The sequence below is a fragment of the Lissotriton helveticus genome, chromosome 1_1 (assembly GCF_964261635.1).
Source record: "Lissotriton helveticus chromosome 1_1, aLisHel1.1, whole genome shotgun sequence".
NCBI classification, from domain to species: Eukaryota; Metazoa; Chordata; class Amphibia; order Caudata; family Salamandridae; genus Lissotriton; species Lissotriton helveticus.
Window position 1 is genome coordinate 1430650323 of NC_136057.1, and position 19768 is coordinate 1430670090.

Genomic DNA, 19768 nt, shown 5'->3' on the forward strand with positions numbered 1-19768 from the left:
GTTATATGATAGCATTCATCCTGGTTTTGTGTTCATGGATAAACCATGTTTATCTGTGATTTGCGCATGGTCAACAGCAAATGATAAAGATTTAACAGCATTTTGACCAGGCATTTAACTGTTGAGAAATTAATTGAAAGCTCTCGGGTTTGGAGGATTTTGTCTATGAATGCTTCAGTATTGTGTATTGTCACCATAACCCATCAATGGCAATACAGGCACAAATTCCACACATTCCACAGTCACATATTACTCATGCTTGTGCTTTTTATCTATCTATCTATCTATCTATCTATCTATCTATCTATCTATCTATCTATCAATCTATCTATCTATCTATCTATATCACTGAAAAAACGTACACTTTTAAACTACCAGAACGTCACTTTTTTACGTTCCGGTGGCACAATGTGTCACAGCATATTTATAGGGCCACGTAAAGCCACTTTACATGAATTTTCATAACCTTATAAATAGGTGTCCCTTTTACGGAGAAAACTGTGTGAAAGGGGCATTTCATGGGTGTTGCTGTGGGTGTTCCCACGTAACACCCATGGAACAGGACACATTCCTACATTTATTAGAAACCGTAAACCTGGGAATACGTTAGAACCTAACACCACCCCAGGGGTGGCGTTAGGAAGGTGCAACGAGAAGAAATAGTTTAATTTCTCCTTGTGCTTTCCTTTTTCTATATGTGCTGCATTCTGCAGCACAAATCGAAAAATCACCTGAATTAATTGATTGATTTTGTGCAGAAAGTGTCCCTTCCTGCACATAATCAATCAGCCCCACAACGCAGGCACCCTTGCACCATGGTACAATGGTGCCTGCATTGGCACACGGCAGCCCATTGTGCGCCAGCGCTGGGGAAAAGGACAGGAATGTGCAGTATCGCATAGATATGGAGCATTCCTGCACTTTTGTTTTGAAGTAGGGCAGCGCAGCAAGATTTCTTGCAGTGCTGCCTTATGTCAAAACCTCATAAATGAGGCACCACGTTTTAAGTAATGTTATAGTTAGGTAATATGTTCAGTAACAATATAACCTAAAGCTTTAAACTCTAAAAACCACAGAAATTAACCTGTTATAGTTACCTAAAGTAATTGTAACGAGTACCCTAATGTAACTATAACTCGCACCCTCGCCATGCACAGTTTTCCCATCAATTATTTAAATTATACTTCGTTTGTACTTTATTTTAAGACCCAGGTCTTCATAATAAGGTAAGTACATTTTTAGATAAAAATACTTTTCGCTTTGAAAAATTGACACTTGCAAGCTTTTACACACTGTCCAATGTTATCCTATGGGGAAAACAATATTGTGGTTCAACAGTTAAATATTGAACTTACAATATCAGTCTTCGGAGTCAAAAGTCAGCAAGGGCCAGTGGACAGGTAAGTAGCAAAACTACACCACCAGCTGCACAGGGGCGGCTTGGTGCAGAGGTCAAAGTTGGAGTTCTACCCAATGCTTTCCAACGGTGACAGGGCGTGCCTGGAGCAACTCTGCTTGCAGGTAAGTAGATCTGTTGCAGGGGCCAAAGTGTGGGGGTTAGGTTAAGCACAAGGGGGCTACAAAGCAGCACCAAACATACATCACCAGTGGCACCGGGGCGGTAGGGTGCAGGATGTAAATTCAACTTTGGGCATTCAATATTTTTCAATGGGAATACTTTTTTCGGCAAAGAGGCTGCAGGTGTGGCACCCTAAGTTGCAGGAGGAAGACCAATGACAGCAGCAGAGGTACATTGGGATGTAGGGGGGGTCATAGGGGCACAGTCAGTTCATCTCACTAAGGCCCATGGGCTTTGGGTGCAGTGAAGGGCCTTTCGACGTCCGAGTCTTCTTACAAGAGCTGGCCACGGTTGGGGGAGCCTCTGGATTCACACTACAGGCGCCGCTGTGGAGGTCAGGAGTGGTCAGCCAACACTGGACATGAGGTCAGGATCACTGGGGAGACTTCACTGCATAGGTGAGCCACTCAGACATCGGGTACAGAGTGGGCAGGGGATGCGGATCCCCCGTGGATCCGGAGTCTTTGCAGTAGGTTGCTTCTGGACAGGTCTGCTGTCCATGGTAGATTTGAGTCTTTGTTGAAGGGAATAGTCTTCCAAGGGGGTTTCAGCGGTCATTGTTGCAAGACAGGTCACTGGGTCGTCGAAGCTGAAGACAGAGCAGTAGGGCTGGGGCCAAGGCAGTTGTCGTCTTCTGGCTTCTGCTGTAGGGTGTCTTCTTTCTTCTTAGGTCGTCGCAGATCTGAGTGCCAGGTTTGGGGGAGCCACCTAAATACTACATTTAGGAGGTATTTTAGGCGAGAAGCAGGTAGGGCCAATGTGCACCTTGCCTGGGGTGTCTACACCATCTATTATTCCACCCTCCTGTGGGAGGGGGCATAGACCTAGCCCTGATGGTGAGGACTGAAAGTTGTGCTTCACCTCACTTCCCCCACCTTTGGGGTGCAGTTGGCAGAGGTGGGCATTGCTCCTAGCTTTTTGAATTTTCACACCCAAAGTGGGGGTGTAACCCGGGGCTGCCATCTGCTGCTATGAGCAGAAGCTGGGGGTCTTATTGCAAAAGCAGCAGGCCTTTGAAGCTTCCCTCTTTGAGCATAGGCCCATCCTGGGGGAGGAGGCATGACACCTCTGCCCTTGATTTAGGATCTGCTTACTATGGTAACCCCCACTTTTTGCTGTGTTTCACTGCTTTAACGACTTTAGTCTTGCTGGGACCCTGCTAACCAGGACCCCAGCCTACCTGCATCCTCTCTAAATTGATTGCATGTACATTAGGTACACTCCAGATTTTACTGGGTTACCCTTGTGAGTCCCTAGTATATGTTACCTTAGGTACCAAGGGCATAGGTACCCCAGAGGCCTACCAGGGGCTGAAGCATGTATTATGCCACCCCTGGGAAGCCTTCCAAAATGGCACCACAGGTCTGCTCTTGCAGCCTGGGTAAGGTGGTGTAAGCACCCCTTACTGAGATATAGTATTTCTATTTCTACCTTTAAATACAGACACATATAAACCTATAAGACACTCCTATGGCAGGCATTGACAATCCTGAAGGCAGAGTGCTTGGTTTTGTGTGAGAGGATGCCCAAGCATAAGCTGAGCCCCACTGCAGCTTAAAGAATCCCTTCCTTATAGCTGTTCTGTGATGAAGCCTTACCATATACTCTTAAGTGCATTATATGCTCGCGGTTAATGCCAACTTTGGAATGGCTGCATAAAAACATGTCGTATTTGGTGTCAAACACCTTGGAATCCTACCCCCCCCCCCCCCCGCCAGTCCTGGTGGCGGGGGTACAATTTCACCCTTCTAGAGGGAGAAGACATGTACACCTTTACTTACCCGGTAATAGTTTAAAAGAGCCCCAGCATCACAAAATGGATGCTGCTGCCACAGACATGAGTCTGACCTACTGCTGCTGGATGAAACTCCAGCAGGGGAGGCCTGGACAATAGGTTTCCTGTCTAGGAAGGTGTACCCACCTCCCCAGACATGCTTTAGTGTATTGGGGCAGGGTGGGTGCATTCAGTGAATGCTTTTCAGACAGTGCCTGGGGCACACAAGGTGTCCCTGTGTATTTCCCAGTTCAAACCGGTTGCTGGGGCGCTCAGCCCCAGCTCTGGCTTGAAACTGGACAAAGGGAAAGGGGTGTAACCACCCCCTCCCCAGGTCCTCCCATGGGTGGGACCTTAGAGTTAGTCCATCTCCTAAACTTAGTATACGTATAGGAACCCAGTCCCTAGGACTTTAGATTATCTCTCCGCAACATATATCTTGAAACTTCAACATGAAGACTGAAGAATTTCCCTTGGGGTCAAGGAGTGACTCCCCTGTTCAAACAGGCACCGAAGAAGCATCTTGCCGGTCTGCATTTTCAAGGCTCCTGCCGGATCCCGCAGAATCTGCGACACAGGACATGGACTTCCAGACATCTCCGAGGCCGACATGAGTCCCCAGCAAAGCTGAGACCTGTAGCCATCACGAGAGACGTGGGACCGGAACTCCTGGACATTTGATAGTGCATTGACTTCCAGAGCTTTCCCGAAGTTGTGCATTGGGCTACTTGTAGTCTAAGCCCTGAGCACATTTTGCATCAAAGATTGTGAGCCTACACTCCACGAGTGTTCTGTGGGACCGCTTCTAACATTTCTGCTCGAGGCGCCTTCTCGATCCCTGGTTCGTCAACTGGTGGGTCCCGACGAAGGTATCTCTTCTACTTCTTGGGCATTCCTGGTTGCTCCAGATGTGCCCTGACTCTCCACCAAGGGTGAGTCTTTCAGACCTTGCTGGTCTGCACCGAAGCCAATCTTTACTTCCTGTGTGGGTTGCTGTTTCCAGGGCTTGTTGGGTCCAATCCGGATACCGACGCTGAAGCACTCGACATCCTTCATGGGACACTTTGAATCCAGCTCCTGGTCATCGTCGACGCCTCCTGGTCCTCGTGGCTGAAGAGTCAAGCTTCACCTACAACACCTGAAATGACCCCACATTGGCTGGCTTCTTCTTGTCGCCTTCCTGGTCACTGGCTAGTGACCCAGACTCTGTCCCCTCTGCTTTCAGGTTCTTCAGATCTTCGATCCACCCTTGGATCCTTCCGGACACTTTTCACCTGGTCGCCTGTAGACTTCTTTGCAGCTCTTCATAGGAAACGACGACGAAACCCGACACGAAAAGAAACCTATGCACCCGGCTTCCCTGGGTGAGGTAACACAAGTACTTTGGCGCTCCCATGGGTCTTAACTCTCGAAGTGTCCAGTACTGAAGGGGTTTGTTCCTAGTCCACTCCTAAGTGTCCCTAATCTTTAAAATTCTAACCGTAACTTTCTCCATAGAAGTCAATGGTGATTTGCGGCTGTGTTTAGACACTGCACAAGTCCCCCGTGGGTCTCCTACATTGGGTGGTTCCTGGCTGCCCCAGCAGTTCTACAGGCCCTAGGCCTTGTTTCTATGTCACACGTGGTTCTTATACTCCTTTCTTAGTATATGGTTCTGAGACCCCTGGGCAAAACGTAAACCGTGCTAATTTACTGTGTGCTAATTAAGTTCCTCAATTGTACTTTTGCCTCGAACTTCATAAAGAGACTAGAGGGGTGTGTTTAGATTAAATACATATATTTTATATATGTACCTGGTGTGGTTCTTTCATTTGGTCATTCATGGGATTCTAGATGGGCAAAACAAGCTGCTTTACATTCCTTCCGGACTTAGCCTGAAGGCTGCACTCCACAGCTACCACTAGGATAGCTTTCTATACGGTTGTCTTTAACCTACCATCAATAAGGGGTCATTTGGACTGGTGCAAGGTGCCCACCAGAATAGTGGGCAGCATATGCCAGGCCAACTTCTCACACAGGGGTCCAGAAACATGTCTGGTGGTGGCTGCCATGGTACAGTAAATCCCACAATGGCATCAGTGTGGACTTATTGAAAATAGCAGTTCGGTACCAAACAATCCTGTATTCAGTGAAGCCATCATGGTGCTGTGGGACTCAAGTTGCCGAGTGCCCAGCTAATGTACTCTCTATGACTTCACTGGCACTTACAACATCTGGAAATGGTGCCCAATATTGTAGGAGCATATCGGCTCATTCAGAGTGAACCCTGCCTTAGGGCTGTTAAGCCTGCTAGAGAGGAGACTTACCTAACCTATCAGGCAGTGATAGCTGGCATGGCACCCAGGCAGGGTGCCATGTCGACTTTGTTGTTTTCTCCTTCACAGGGACATTCAGGCTACAAAGGCAGTGCCATTGTCCCAGTGAGTTGGGCCTCTAGGGTCCCTCTTCACCTCCCAGGCCCTAGGTACCCGGGGTACCATTTACTAGGGACTTACAGGGGGCAGAAGAACCAATTGGGGGTTTGTTTTAGGGAAGGAGCACTTGCACAGGAGCGCTGGTTGGCAAGGACCCTGTGCACTACATTTGAAACCACAGCAAAAGCAGACAAAAAGTGGGGGGTTAACCATGCAAAAGAGGCTCTTTCTCACATGAAGTAATATGTATTGTAATTAGTAGTGCATGGTGATGGCGAGAGTTGTAATTACCTTAGGCCACGAGTTATAGTTACTTGAGATAACTACTGCAACTGGTGAAGTTCTCTGGGTTTTAGTGTTTAAAATATTACGTTATGTTGTAACTGAATATTTCACCGAACTATAACGTTACATTAACCTTTGTTTTTTCGGTTAATTTCTAGGAGTATTTTAACATAAAGTAATATTTAATTTCCGTATGTGAATGGATGTGTGTGGTGGGGGTTTAGGTGCCAAACTCTGACATGCCGCCAACCTGAAGCAGCGCACAGCCTTTGGGCCTGTAGCCAGACCCTATGGCCAACCCCCATAAAGGCAGCCAACCCCACACTGAGCAGATCCTTCGGTCATGCACAGTGGGAGGTTGTCCACAGGACCTGGCCCTGGAGGCTCCATCTCCCAAGGTATTTTGTTTTTTCAAAGGGTAGGATGGGCCGCATTGGCCCCCTCCTCCAGCCTTATTGGGCCCTGGGGACCCAATTCCCTAGGGCCCTATTTATTTTAAAGGGCAAAGGAGCCACATCAACATCTTCCCAAGCCTTTTTAGGCCCTGAGGACCCATCCTCCAGGGACTTTTTTATTAAGGGGACCCCCTCCACAAATCCTATCAGGCCTGGGGACCCCAATGTCCAGGGCTGTTTTTTAAATTAAAGGAGGAGGGCCACGTGGTCCCCTTCCTAGAGCCTTATCAGACCCTTGAGAACCCATCCCTCAGGGACACTATTTATAATCAAGGGGAAGGGCCGTTCATTTTAATAAAAGGGGAGAGGGCACATGGCCTCCCTTCCCATGCCTTTTTAGGCTCTGGGAACCAAACCCCCCATGTCCATTACTAAACATTAAGAGGGGGGGGGCATGCAGAACCCCTTCCTTAGCAATTACCGGCCCGGGGACCCCATCACAGGTTTATCTGCTTGCTTCGGTGCGGGCACTGAAACCGCTATGTCACAGGGGTGGGCTCCCTTGGACATAGCATGTGAGCCATCCCCGGGGTCTTGAGGGGCTCGGGAGGGGGAGCCATGTGGCCCGCTTACCCTAAAAAATACACTGGCCCAGGGGGGATGGGTTACCCAGGGCTGAAAGCAGCCCTGGAAGGGGAACTGCATGGCCATTCTCTATCAAAAACACAACAGGTCCTAGGGGGGTCCACGGTGACGAAAGCGGTTCAGGAAGGGGGCTGAGTGCCCTCCTCCCCTTGAAAAAGAGGCTGGCCCCCAGGGGATGGGGTGCCGGGGGCATAAATTGGCCTAGAAAGGAGGGGATTAAAAAACAAGTGGGAGCCTGCATTTGTTTTGTTTTTTTACATTTTGTCAAAGATTTGTGGGTCCTCTGCCAATTCGCAACAGAATGACAAAAATGGTTTTGCCCCCAGGTTGGACCCTATGGAACCCCACCACTTGGCTAGGGGGCCAGGGTATTCCTATTGCCCACTTGTGTCTTTTGGGGACGGGGTTAGGACTCAGCTTGAAATCTGTTGGGATCCACGGAGGCTCCGCTTCCCTAGTTATACAACGTTTTTGAGCATTAATTGCTCAAAAACTACAGAACAGATTTGCACCAAAATACAAAAAACTTTCTTGATGGCTATAGATCTAGTTTTCAGCCAAATGTGGTGTAAATCGGTTCCACGGTTTAGGTTGTAGCTGTATCTAAAGCTTCTATGGATGATGAACAGTCCGTTCTTGTTGTTTACATTTCATCCTCCACTGAGTGTGAGGTGAGAGGGGTTTATAAAACGGACATTGTTTTTATTCTGTACCAATTGGCATTGAGAAAGGTGTTCCTTGCCGAAATGCATTGGCCTGTTAATTAATCTGGATTTCCTGAACTCTTGAGTTCTCCTTGCTCCGTATAGAGAGTTGTATCGAATTGAATGATGTGCTGCCACACACAAAGCAATGTGTACAAAAGAAGGTTGTATGATCTAATAAGTGATGTCATCAGTGATTTCATCTAGGAAGTCATTCGAGGTGTCATCGATGATGTCATAAATGATGTCATAGAATATGTCATGAGTAATGTCATATATAAGGTTATAAGTAGTGCATGGCTGGGCAAAATAACTGGTTAACTTCTGTTGTTTTCTGAGTGCAAAACATTAATTATTGTGACTGCCATATTCACCTAATCATAAAGTCGCCTTTTTACAGTGAATTGCTAAGATGTTTTTTAAAACAAAAAAAATCTTGTTATCACACCTAACTATAACATTACTTTAACCTTAGTTTTTTCAGTGAAATTCCAGAGTTCTTTTAATGTAAAAATTTATTTTATGACCATACAAAAAAAAACAAATGCCCAACATGCACAGCCTTTGGTCATACGCAGCAGGGGATTGCTGCAGGGCCTTGCCTGGCCTGCAGTCAGGCCCTGCTTCAAACCTCACACAGTTAGCCAACACCAGCATGAGGTTGACTGCAGGGCCACTCTTGCAGCCAGGTATTGCTTCCAACTCACTGAATGCAGGCAACGCCACACTTTGCACAACCTTGGGTATGCACAGCAGTGGTTGGCTACAGCTTGCCCTGCTGCTAGACCCTGTGGCTAAAACCCCAGCAAGCTGCCAACTCTACACCATGCACATCCTTTGGTGTAGAGTTGGCCTTTGAACCTAGGGACCCATCCCTTGTGGCCAAAATACATATATTAAGGAGAAGGGGTCACGCAGCCCCACTCCACCCTTAATTGTCCCCGGGAAGCTCATTCCTGGGGCCAGTTCCAATAAAAAGGGGAGGGAGGCCATGTGGCCCCCTTTCCGAAGCCTTAAAAGGCCCCAAGGAACCTACAGCTGAGCCAAACACAATTAATTAGGAGAGGAGGGTGTGGAGCCGCCCTCCATGAGCCCTAATAGGCCCTGTTTACCCCATTCCCTAGGGGCAAATACAATTAAAAAGAGGTGGGTGGCCACACATCCCCTGTGCTTTCTTAGGACCCGGGGAACCCATTCCCCAGGGCCAAAATGTAACAAAAGAAGGGTATGCAGCCCCTACCCTGAGTATTAACAGGTTCTGGGAAGCTTATCTCCCACCATGGTCAAACCAATTAAAAAAGATGTGGGTGCCGCTTACCCCCCTTCCTGAGCTTCATTAGGCCCAGGGGACCCCATCCCTTGGAGCCGTGGTTCTTTTCAAAGGGAATGGGGGCCAGAGACTATCTCCCAGGGTCGTCTATTTTTTTGAAAGTGGAGGAGAGCCACGTGCTGTCCTCCCAAGGCTTTTAAGGCCCCAGGGAACCCATCACCGAGGTCTAACTTATAATAGGTGAGTGCCCTGTGCCCACTCACTTTATAATAGGTGCGTGCCTTGTCCCCACCCAGGACACCCACCATGCTCTAGCTGGCTCCGTGCATGTTGTGCGAGCTAGCATTGCTTCTGCTCGGTGGGAGCAGCTATTTATGCTTCTCCCTCTGGGCGGGTGCAAACTGTGGTTCTGGTACCCTACCTGCATCAGTGCTGGCAGGTAAACAGTATACAAGTCTGCTCCCAGCTGGCGGGAGCTTTTTTAAAGCTTCCACTCGCAGGGAGCATACCTTGTGGCTGCTCCTATTTGGCGAGAGCGAAAACATGTTTTCCTGCCTGCGCTGGTGCAGGCAGGGAAACTACTGTGTCCCGGGGGGGGGGGACTCCCCTGAAAGCATGTGAGTTCCTACCAGGGAATGGGGTCCTAGGGCTATTAAAAGCTCAGAGAGGTGGGTCACACAGCTGTCTTCCCTTTCAATTGGAATGATCGACCTGGAGAATGGGGTCCCCAGAACATTTTCAAGGCTCAGGGAGGCAGGTTGTGTGACCTGTTCCCTTTTTAAAGACATTGGGCCCTGGCGAATGGGGTACCTGGGGCAAGATACGGCTTGAGGAGTGGGGTGGTACGTCCCACCCCTAATCAAAAGATTGGGCCTCAGGGGATGGCATCCCCAAGGTGGAAAATGGCTCAGGTAGTGAGGTTGCGCACCCACTCCTCTAAATTATTACACCAGAATTGGGGTCGCCTGGGCCCAAAATGGGCAAGATTAGAGGTGCTTTACTCATGCCCTCCCACTCATGCACTTAAGAAAACATGGTGACCAACATTTTCTTTCTTTTTACCATGATCAGCTGGTGTTTCACTGGCTCGTGGCAAAAAAATGCAATTTAAAAAAATCCAGGAAGGGTCCCTCTGGGCAGAGTATCCCTACCATTCCCCCTTTTAATATTTTTTTTTTAAAAGTTCAGGACAGAGGATTAACTGGCACATGCATCAACAATGCCATTTGTGATTCCTTACTAGCGGAAAATAAGGATTCGCTAATAAGGAATAGCAAAAGGCTATGCATGTAGAAATCGCTTAATAAATAGAGATTTCTAAACATTCCTTAATTGCAACTCGCAAATTGCGAGTTGCAATTAAGGAATACCTCCCAATTCATTCCTATGGGCAAGACATTCTCAATTTGCGATTCTCAATTAGAGAATCGCAAATTGAGAATGCAATTTCAAGGGTGCCGGGGTGTTAAAAGGACACCCTGTTGCACCCCTGAAATCTGCATATGAGTACATCTTGCACACACACATGCCCCAAGGGCATGTGTGTGTGTGTAAAATGGAACTTTGAAAAATGCCCTGTAGTGCATTTTTCAAAGTTTTTGAAAATTACCATGAAGTTTAACTTCAAGGTAATTTGCTCCTCCTATTAGCGAAATCGCTAATTTTTTTATGTTAATGCATTGCATTTGAGATTCCATAAATGCAATCGCAATTTAAGTAATCACAATTACAATTTAGAGAATACGTAAATTGTGATTTTTGCATTTGGGATGATGCATCTCAAATGCAAAAATACCGGTCGCAAAGGGGCAGATTCTGAGAATCTGCCTATTTGTGACAGTTTTTTGCTTTGATGCATGTGGGCCTTAAGTCCCCGAGTCCCGTAATGCTTGGCAGCAACATTTGTCACATGTTGCTTGCAGCCAATGACAGCGCTTGCTCCCATTAGCCTCTCTTGGACCCAACTGTCCAGATATACAAATATTTTAAACCTTAATTTCTCAAAAACTACGGATCTAATTTACACCAAGTTACTAAAAAGCAGAAGCTGTGGACTGAGATTTAGCTTCCTGCCAAATGTGGTGCAATTTCATACAGCAATTTTTGCATTAGCGCTTCTTGAAGAAGTCTATGGAAAATGTATGAGGATTTTGCATTTAGGAACCACCCATCTCCTATTTGATGGATCACTCCAAAACTTTCCATGCACAAACAAGGCAAAAAATGAGCACTTATTTTGGAAAGTTTCGCTTAATGGTGCCAAAGTTATTAGCAACAGAAAAAACAAATTTCCTATGGAAAAGCTGACCTAACTGTAATTAGCCAGTGAGGACAGCCACTGGGTAATAAATATAAATATATATATATATAAATATATATATATATATATATATATATATATATATATATATATATATATATATATATATATATATATATATATATATATATTTATATATATATATATATATATATATGTACTACCTACTGGCGGTCGCCAGTAGGTAGTTATAGTTAGGACCAAGTTTCCATAGTAAAAGCGTTTTTGATCTGCTTATAACTTTGGCGTTGTTTGATAAATCTTTACGAAATTTTACCCCAAAAATCTTTTTGACAAATACGAGTTTATCAAGATGGTGAACCAGAAATGGCGGAGGGCAGGGAGAACCTCTAAGAACACGACTGTTCCGAAGGGGATTCACACCAGTTGTGCCTGCTGTAACATGGTGTTACGGGAGGCACAACTGGTGTGAATCCTCTTCGGAACAGTTGTGTTCTTAGGGGTTATCCCTGCCCTCCGCCATTTCGGGTTCACCATCTTGCTAAACCCGCATTTGTTTCCTGTGTTGGTGGGAATTACCTCCACACGTTTCGGATCAATTTTGGTCCCTCTATCCCATAAAATAAACCATATAAAGGTAAGGTGGGGGCACTAGACTGGGACTGGAAGAAGTCCTGAGGAAGACCGGCGTGACCCGCTTTGTGGGCACAGTAAGTAAGACGGTCGAAACAGGTTGACACTGGCAGTTTAAGGAGGGGTGTTTTTGGGAACCTGATATTCTCTATAAACACACCCATCTTTCACTATTTTAATCCTGGCCGTGGGGTCCATGAATAAAGGGTTTGGAAAGGGCACCCATGAGCCAGTTATAAGCACCTTCTTCACTGCACCTTTTCTATCACAGTACCCAGTCACTGGGCAACACACACCCACTATTGTTTTTCTCTTTTATGTTGTTTGTCTTCCCCCTCCCTATGCTCCATCCTGTGCGTGGCTACGCCAGGATGTTTTGTAAGCAGACCCGATGATGAAGCATGTCACACACATTTGTGTGTGAGTGAGGGCTGTTTTCAAATACACAATTTGTGCCACTACATGTCTATCACTCTACTTTAGTTTCTTTTCTTCTCTCTACCCCTCTTGGTGTTATTGTACTTATCCAATCTCTCGGCCAAAACCCTAGCACTTATAAATTCACCATGCAGTCTCTTTGCAGTACTCTAATCATCCAGTCAGTACCCATGCACTCATGCAATGACCCATGGACTAACTCATGCACTGCTACAATACACTGAGCACTACCCATGTTGTCCAGCCATCACCCTTTCAGTACCCATGCCCTCCTCCAATCACCCAGCCAGCTCCATGTACTTAGCCAATCACTCTACCAAAACCCAAGCAGTTATAAAATCACCAAGCACTGTCCTTACAGCACTCTAATCATTCAGTCACTACCCATGTACCCATGCAATGCCTTAATCACTAACACATGCACTGCTGCAATAATTGAGGACTACCTATGCAGTCCAGTAATCTCCCTGGTACTACGTATGCAGTCCTCCAATCACCCACCCAGTCCTATGTCCTTATCCATTCTCTGTGCCAAAACACAAGCACTTATAAATTCACCATGCACTCTCCTTGCAGTACTCTAATCATCAGTCACTAACCATGTAGTCATGCAATGATCCAGACACTAACACATGCACTGCTACAATCTCTGTGTACTACCCATGCAGTCCTTTAACCACCTGCAGACTTCTCATTCACTCCTTAAATCCCCTTGGTAGTATCCATGCAGTCCGACAATCACTCTGTCACTCCAGTGCAGTGCTCCAGTCACCCAGCCACTAACATGTACTAATACAAACACGTTGCCAATACCCAAGCACTTATGAATTCACTCAGGAACTCTCCTTGCAGTATTCTAAGCCCTTCTCCCTTAAAATGTTTAAATATTTTTTTTAAAAGGCAGGGCCTGAGAGATGGGGTACACAGGGCAGAAATGATCCCAGGGAGTGAGGGCCATGTGCCCCCCCTTCCCCAATGAAGATTGGCCTGACCACGGGGAATGAGATCCTCTGACCAAAACCAGCCCAGAGAAGGGCGGGCACACGTCCCCCTCCCTGAATAAATGAAAAAATGTAAAAAAGAGAAAAAGACTTCACTGTATGCCATGACACTCTACAACACAACACTCTATGAATCTCCACTATGCCACTCCACTCTACTTCACTCTAGAACACTTCACTCCACTCTATGGCACGGTACAGCCCTCCAGTCTACCACACTCTACACCACTCTTTGATACTCAACTTTACAACAGTCAATCCACTCTATGCCACTCTACTCAACTCTGTGCTACTCTATGCCACTCTACAACACTTTACGCAACTCCCTCTATGCCTCTCCACCCCACTTTAATGCACTTTACTTCACTACTTCACACTCTGCCACTACATACCACTCTATGCTACTGGACTCTGCAAAACTCTATGCCACTACACTCTCCTACACTCTATGACACTCTACTTCACGCTATGCCATTCCACTCTACTCCACTGTGCAACACTCTATGACACTTCGCTCTGCAGCTCTTCACTTTATGATACTGTACTCTACACCACTCCATTGTACATCCATCCACGCTATGAAACTCTACACACATGACTCTATGACACACCACTCCACTTTACTTTATGGCAAGCCACTCCACTCCACTCCACTCCACTACAATTCACTTCAAGGGACCCTACGAAAAGCCACTCCAGTCTATGACACGCCATTCCACTCTATGGCACACCACTCAACTCTACAACACTCCACTTCACTCTACGACATTCCACCTCACTCTATGACACCCCACACTACTCCACTCTATGCCATGCCACTCCACTGTATGACAGGTCACACCACTGTACGACATGCCACTCCACTGTATGCCACTCCACTCTACAGCATTCCACTCTAATACGCTGTACAACACGCCTCTCTATGACACGCCACTCCACTTTACACCACTCTACTCTAAACCACTCTACTTTACATTTACCCCACTCTATGCCCCTCCACTCCATGCCACTGTACTCCACTATACAACACTCTACAACATGCAATTATATTCCACTCTATGATACGCCAGTCTACTCTACAGCACTCCACTATACAACACTGTGCTCCACTATACAAGACTCTACAAGATGCCACTCCACTCGACGACACACCAGTCCACTCTATGCCACTCCACTATACAACATGACACTCCTTTCTACTCTACGACATACAACTTCACTCTATAGCACTTCACTCTAACCCCCTCCACTCTAAGACACTCGGCTGCATGTCACCCTACTCCACTCTATGACACTCCATGACACTCCACTCAACGAAATGCCAATCCACTCTATGACAACCAACTCCACTCACAATATGCCACTCCACTCTCTACGTCACTCTAAACCACTGTATGACATGCCATTCTATGACATGCCACTCCACTCTATGACACGCCACTGTACTGTATACCATTCCACTCTACAAGACTCTACTGCACTCTACTCCACTCCACTATACTCTATGACACTCTACAACATGCCACTCCACTCTACTCCACTGTACGAATTGCCACTATACTCCTTGACAATGCCTCTCCATTTTACAATATGACACTCCTCTCTATGACACTGCACTCAACACTACAACACCCCACACAACTCCACTGTATGACAAGCCCCTCCAATCTACCACATGCCACTCCACTCTACTCTACTCCACTCTACCAAATGCCAATCCACTGTACACTACTCCACTCTAAGCCATTACAGTCTACGCCACTTCAGTCTAAACCACTCCACTCTTAGCCGCACACTCTATGCCCCACCACTTTTAACCATGATACTATGCACCGTAACACTCTACGCCATGGCACTCAATGCCACAGCACTGTAATACACTCAACTGTACTCCACTCCACTCTATGCCACTCCACTCTGTTCCATTCTACAACAGGCCAGTCCCACTCCACTGTATGACACACCACTCCATTCTAAGTCACACCACTCCACTCAATGACATGCCACTCCACTTTACACCCAACCACTCTGAGACAATTTATGACGCGCTATTCCACTCTACTCTGCAACATGCCACTCCACTCTATGCCACTTTACTCTATGCCACCACACTCTGTGCCACTCCACTGCACTCCACACCACTCAACGCCACACCACGCCATGCCAAAACACTCTACGACACAACACTTTACAACACTCTAATGTATGGCACTCTACTTCACTCCACATCATTCTCCCCCTCCACCCTATGGCACTGTACTGCACTCTATGGTGCTTCACTCTACAACACCTAATTTACTTTATTTCACTCTACAGCACGCAACTCCACTCAATGGCACTCTACGCAACTCCATCTATGCCACTCAATACCACTGTACTTCACTCTACTCTGTGGCACGCTCTACTCAAATCTATGCCTCTCCACTCTACACCACTCTATGCCACTCCACTCTAGATTTTCTACGCCATTCTACCCTAACATCCTCCATGACACTCTACTCCACTGTACAAAACTCCACTCTACAAACTACTCCACTCAATGGCACTCCACTTTACGCCCCTCCTATCTAAGACACTCTATGACACACAATTCTGCTCTACACCACTTCACTCTATTCTATGCCACTCCACTCTACGACATGCCACTCCACTCTACCCTATGACATGATACCCCCCTCTATGCCACTCAACTCTAAGCCACTCACCTCTACGCCACTCCACTCCACTGCACTCCACTCCACTCCACTCTTCACCTCTCCACTGTACGACACTACATTGTGCACTACAACAGTCTACCACACAACACTCTACGTCACAACGCTACACGCCACAACACTCTATGATACAACACTGTACAACATTCCACTCTATGACACTCTACTCCACTTACCTACACTCTACTTCACTCTGTGACACTCTGTAACCCTATACTCCACTGTATGTCACTCTTCACCACTCTACTCCACTCTAAGCAATTCTCTCTACGCCACTTCACACCGCTGTACTACTCTCTACTGTATGACACACTACTAATCCACTCTACTCCACCACTACACTCGACACCATTCCCCTCTAAGCCGCTCTACGGCACCCTAAGCCGCTCTACTGTAACATACTTTATGACACTCTATTCTACTCTATGACACGCCACTATACAACACTCTACTCCACTCTATGCCACTCCACTCTACGACACTACACAACTCATCTCTCTACCACACTCAACTCTACAACACTTTACTCTACGACATTCTCTTCTATTCTACTCTGTGAAACTCACCTTGATTTAGACTCCACTTCAAGAAACTCTACTCCACTGTATGCCACTCCCACTCTACGTGACTAATGCAAAAACAACAGTTGATGGACAGAATACAGAACAATGTCATACATTCACCCCAGTACAGAGATCTGGGCCTAACTCCAAAGTTTTTTTGCTCACCATGCCAGTCCAGTTTAAACCCAGCCATATGCAAATCAGTCTTGACCCAGTGCCCCATGGGAACAGTCCAGCCCGAACTGCCAAGCCAGGTCGTCCCTGAACTGGAAACATGCATCCTAGGACCGGTTTCGGGCTTTCAGCCCTCATCAGCCAGGATAGCTTGATTCCAGTGGCATGGAGAGCACGGGAGTCACGTCTGAGCATACCCGTCCCACTCGGGTGACAAATGCAAAAACAATAGTTGATGGACAAAATGCAGAACAATGTCATACATTCACCCTAGTACAGAGATCTGGGCCTAAATCTATTGGTTTTTTGCTCACCATGCCATTTCAGTTTGAACCCAGCCATATGCAAATCAGTCTTGACCCTGTGTCCCATGAGAACAGTCCAGCCCGAACTGCCAAGCCAGGTCCTCCCTGGACTGGAAACAAGTATCCTGGGACCGGTTTTGGGCTTTGAGCCCTCATCAGCCAGGATAGCTTGATTCCACTCCACTCAATGTCACTCCATTCTACATCACTCCACTTGACAACAATCCAGTCAACAGCACTCCACTCTATGACACTCCACTCCACTCTATGACAGTCTACTCCACTGTAAATATAAATAACTTTAAGTGTTTCTGGTCCACTGGGTCAAGAGCCTGTTGCTGTCTGGGGCCTGAAACAATGCACATTCAGGGACGAGTTGCCAAGCCTCCTCCCCCAGGATAGGCAGTGTTCACAATGAGGAAGCATAACAGGCTTGCTGCCTTTGTGAGCTTCTCCAGGTCACTTGCTGCTCTCAGCAACTGGTCCCCACTGGTTCTGACCCCCACTTTTGGAAGGAGAACTGGCAGGAAAAACAAGTGAGGAAGGGAGGTGTGCCCACCTCTGCCAACTCCACCCCTCAGGTGGGGGAGGCGAGGTGAAGCACAACTCTCAGTCCACGCCATCTTGAAGATGGGGGGACTCAGCCAACCAGGGACAGGTTCATGCCCCCTTCCCACTGGAGGGTGGCATAAAAGGAGGTGTACTCAACCCCATGACAGGAACCCATTGGTCCCTGCCTTTACCTACCTGTAACACCCCTAAATCTAGTATTTAGGGGCACCCCCGAACCTTGCTTCCTCAGACAAGAAGAAACTACAAGAAGAAGATGGATCGAATAGTCGTGCAGCAGCTAACAAGAGGAAGAAGCCCACTGACTTTGCCCCAGCTCTACCGGCCTGAAAAATCCTGGTGTGTCCTGCAGCCTGCACCCTCGAAAACCCTGGAGGACCTGCCTCCCTTCACGAACGAAGACTTTGTCTCCCGTGAACACCGGATTTGTTCATCTGCAACCTCTGGCTCCGGTCGGACACCGCGAATACGCCCAACTCTGCACTTGCCTTCCAAGGCCCGAGCTCAAGTGGACAAACACCATGAGGCGGTCCCCCCCAGTGATCCTGACTTGAGATCAGGCAACCCCTGACCTACCTCAAGCCTCCAGCCGACGCCTGCAGTCTAAATCCAGAAGGTCCCCCCAACCGCGAACAGGAGCTGGTAAGAAGATCCTTCTCCAAAAGGCACCCCTGCACCCGAGGCCCTACAGCCTTGTGTGCCCAATCCAATGGTCCCTAAATTCCCAACTTACCTCTCAAATTGGTGGTCACACCCAGAAGACCTTCGTCCCCAAGCCTGCAGTGCCTTTGAAAACCGGAGGTTCCCCATTGAAAACAACAGGGCGCCCAACATCAAAACAGCACCCTGCACCCAGCAGACCTAGTGTCACTGAGGGAGCACCTTTTGTGCTACTTTGTTACCCCATTTTCCCTGAGCTAATGTCCAGGCGCTTTGCTCCAACAACCAAGTGGCCTGCTTGCCAGCAGCCACCACCCGTAGGCCCCACATCCCCCATTGGATAACATTGGGCCTCAGCATTCTGCACCCGACTGCCCTAGTACCACTGAGGGTGTAACTAGAGTGCATCATTGACCCTGAGGGACCCCTGAGTCTACCCCCAGAACCTCAACTCCCACTACCAAATACTTACCACAAAACCGATAACACTATTTTCCTCCATAGGATAACATTGACTTTTTTTCTGTAAAAAGTTTCTAAGTGTAAAATTTGAGAAACTAAAGAAATTCTTTAAAATTGCATAATCTAACACAAACGATTTTATTTACCTGTTTTCAGGAAATGTCCCAGAGTAGTATCTGGGTATACTACTCTGTGTAAGCCTAGTAATCTCAAAAGTTACTTACCTGCTATATTACAAAAAAGCCTATTCAAGTATATGTACTGCATTTACTAAGTATTGCATTTCTCTGCATCCATACTGTAAATCAAACCAAAGTGCATATACAATTATTCAAACTGTATTTCAATTGCATTACTACTGTAAAGTATGTATTGCTTACCTGTGCCAGACTTGCTTGGTTCTAGAAAATAAAATAACTAAAAGAATATTTTTATACAAAAATAATTGGACTGAAGTTCAGCCTTTGAGTGTGTGAACTCATTTGCTAAGTGTGTACAGCAAATGCCTACCACTGTCCTCTGATACTGCCTTACTGCTCGACCACACTACCACAAATAGAGAGTGAGGTGCTATCTAACTTTACCTCTGCCTACCTTTGGGATCCACTGGACTCTGTGCACACTATACCTCACTTTGGTATAGTATACGCAGAGCCAGCTTCCTACAATCATGTAATTTCAAATGTCATGAGTCTTGTTATAAATGATATTATTTAACATTCTATAAGTGCTGTAATATTAAAGGGTATAAGTAGTACATGGGAAGGTGCTAGTTAACAACACTGTGCACAGAAGTGCGTAAGTTATATTAATTTTTGGGTAGGGTACAAAATAACACTTAAAGTTATAACTATACGTTTAGAATTTCTAATATTTGTTTACTTTAAGTTGGTTTTGTATA

General features: G+C 46.7%; 1 protein-coding gene across 1 annotated transcript in view; it reads right to left on the bottom strand.

Moving 5' to 3' along the window:
• Positions 1–19768, bottom strand: part of C3 (complement C3) — a 329940-nt gene that overhangs the window by 126014 nt on the left and 184158 nt on the right. The window lies entirely within an intron of this gene.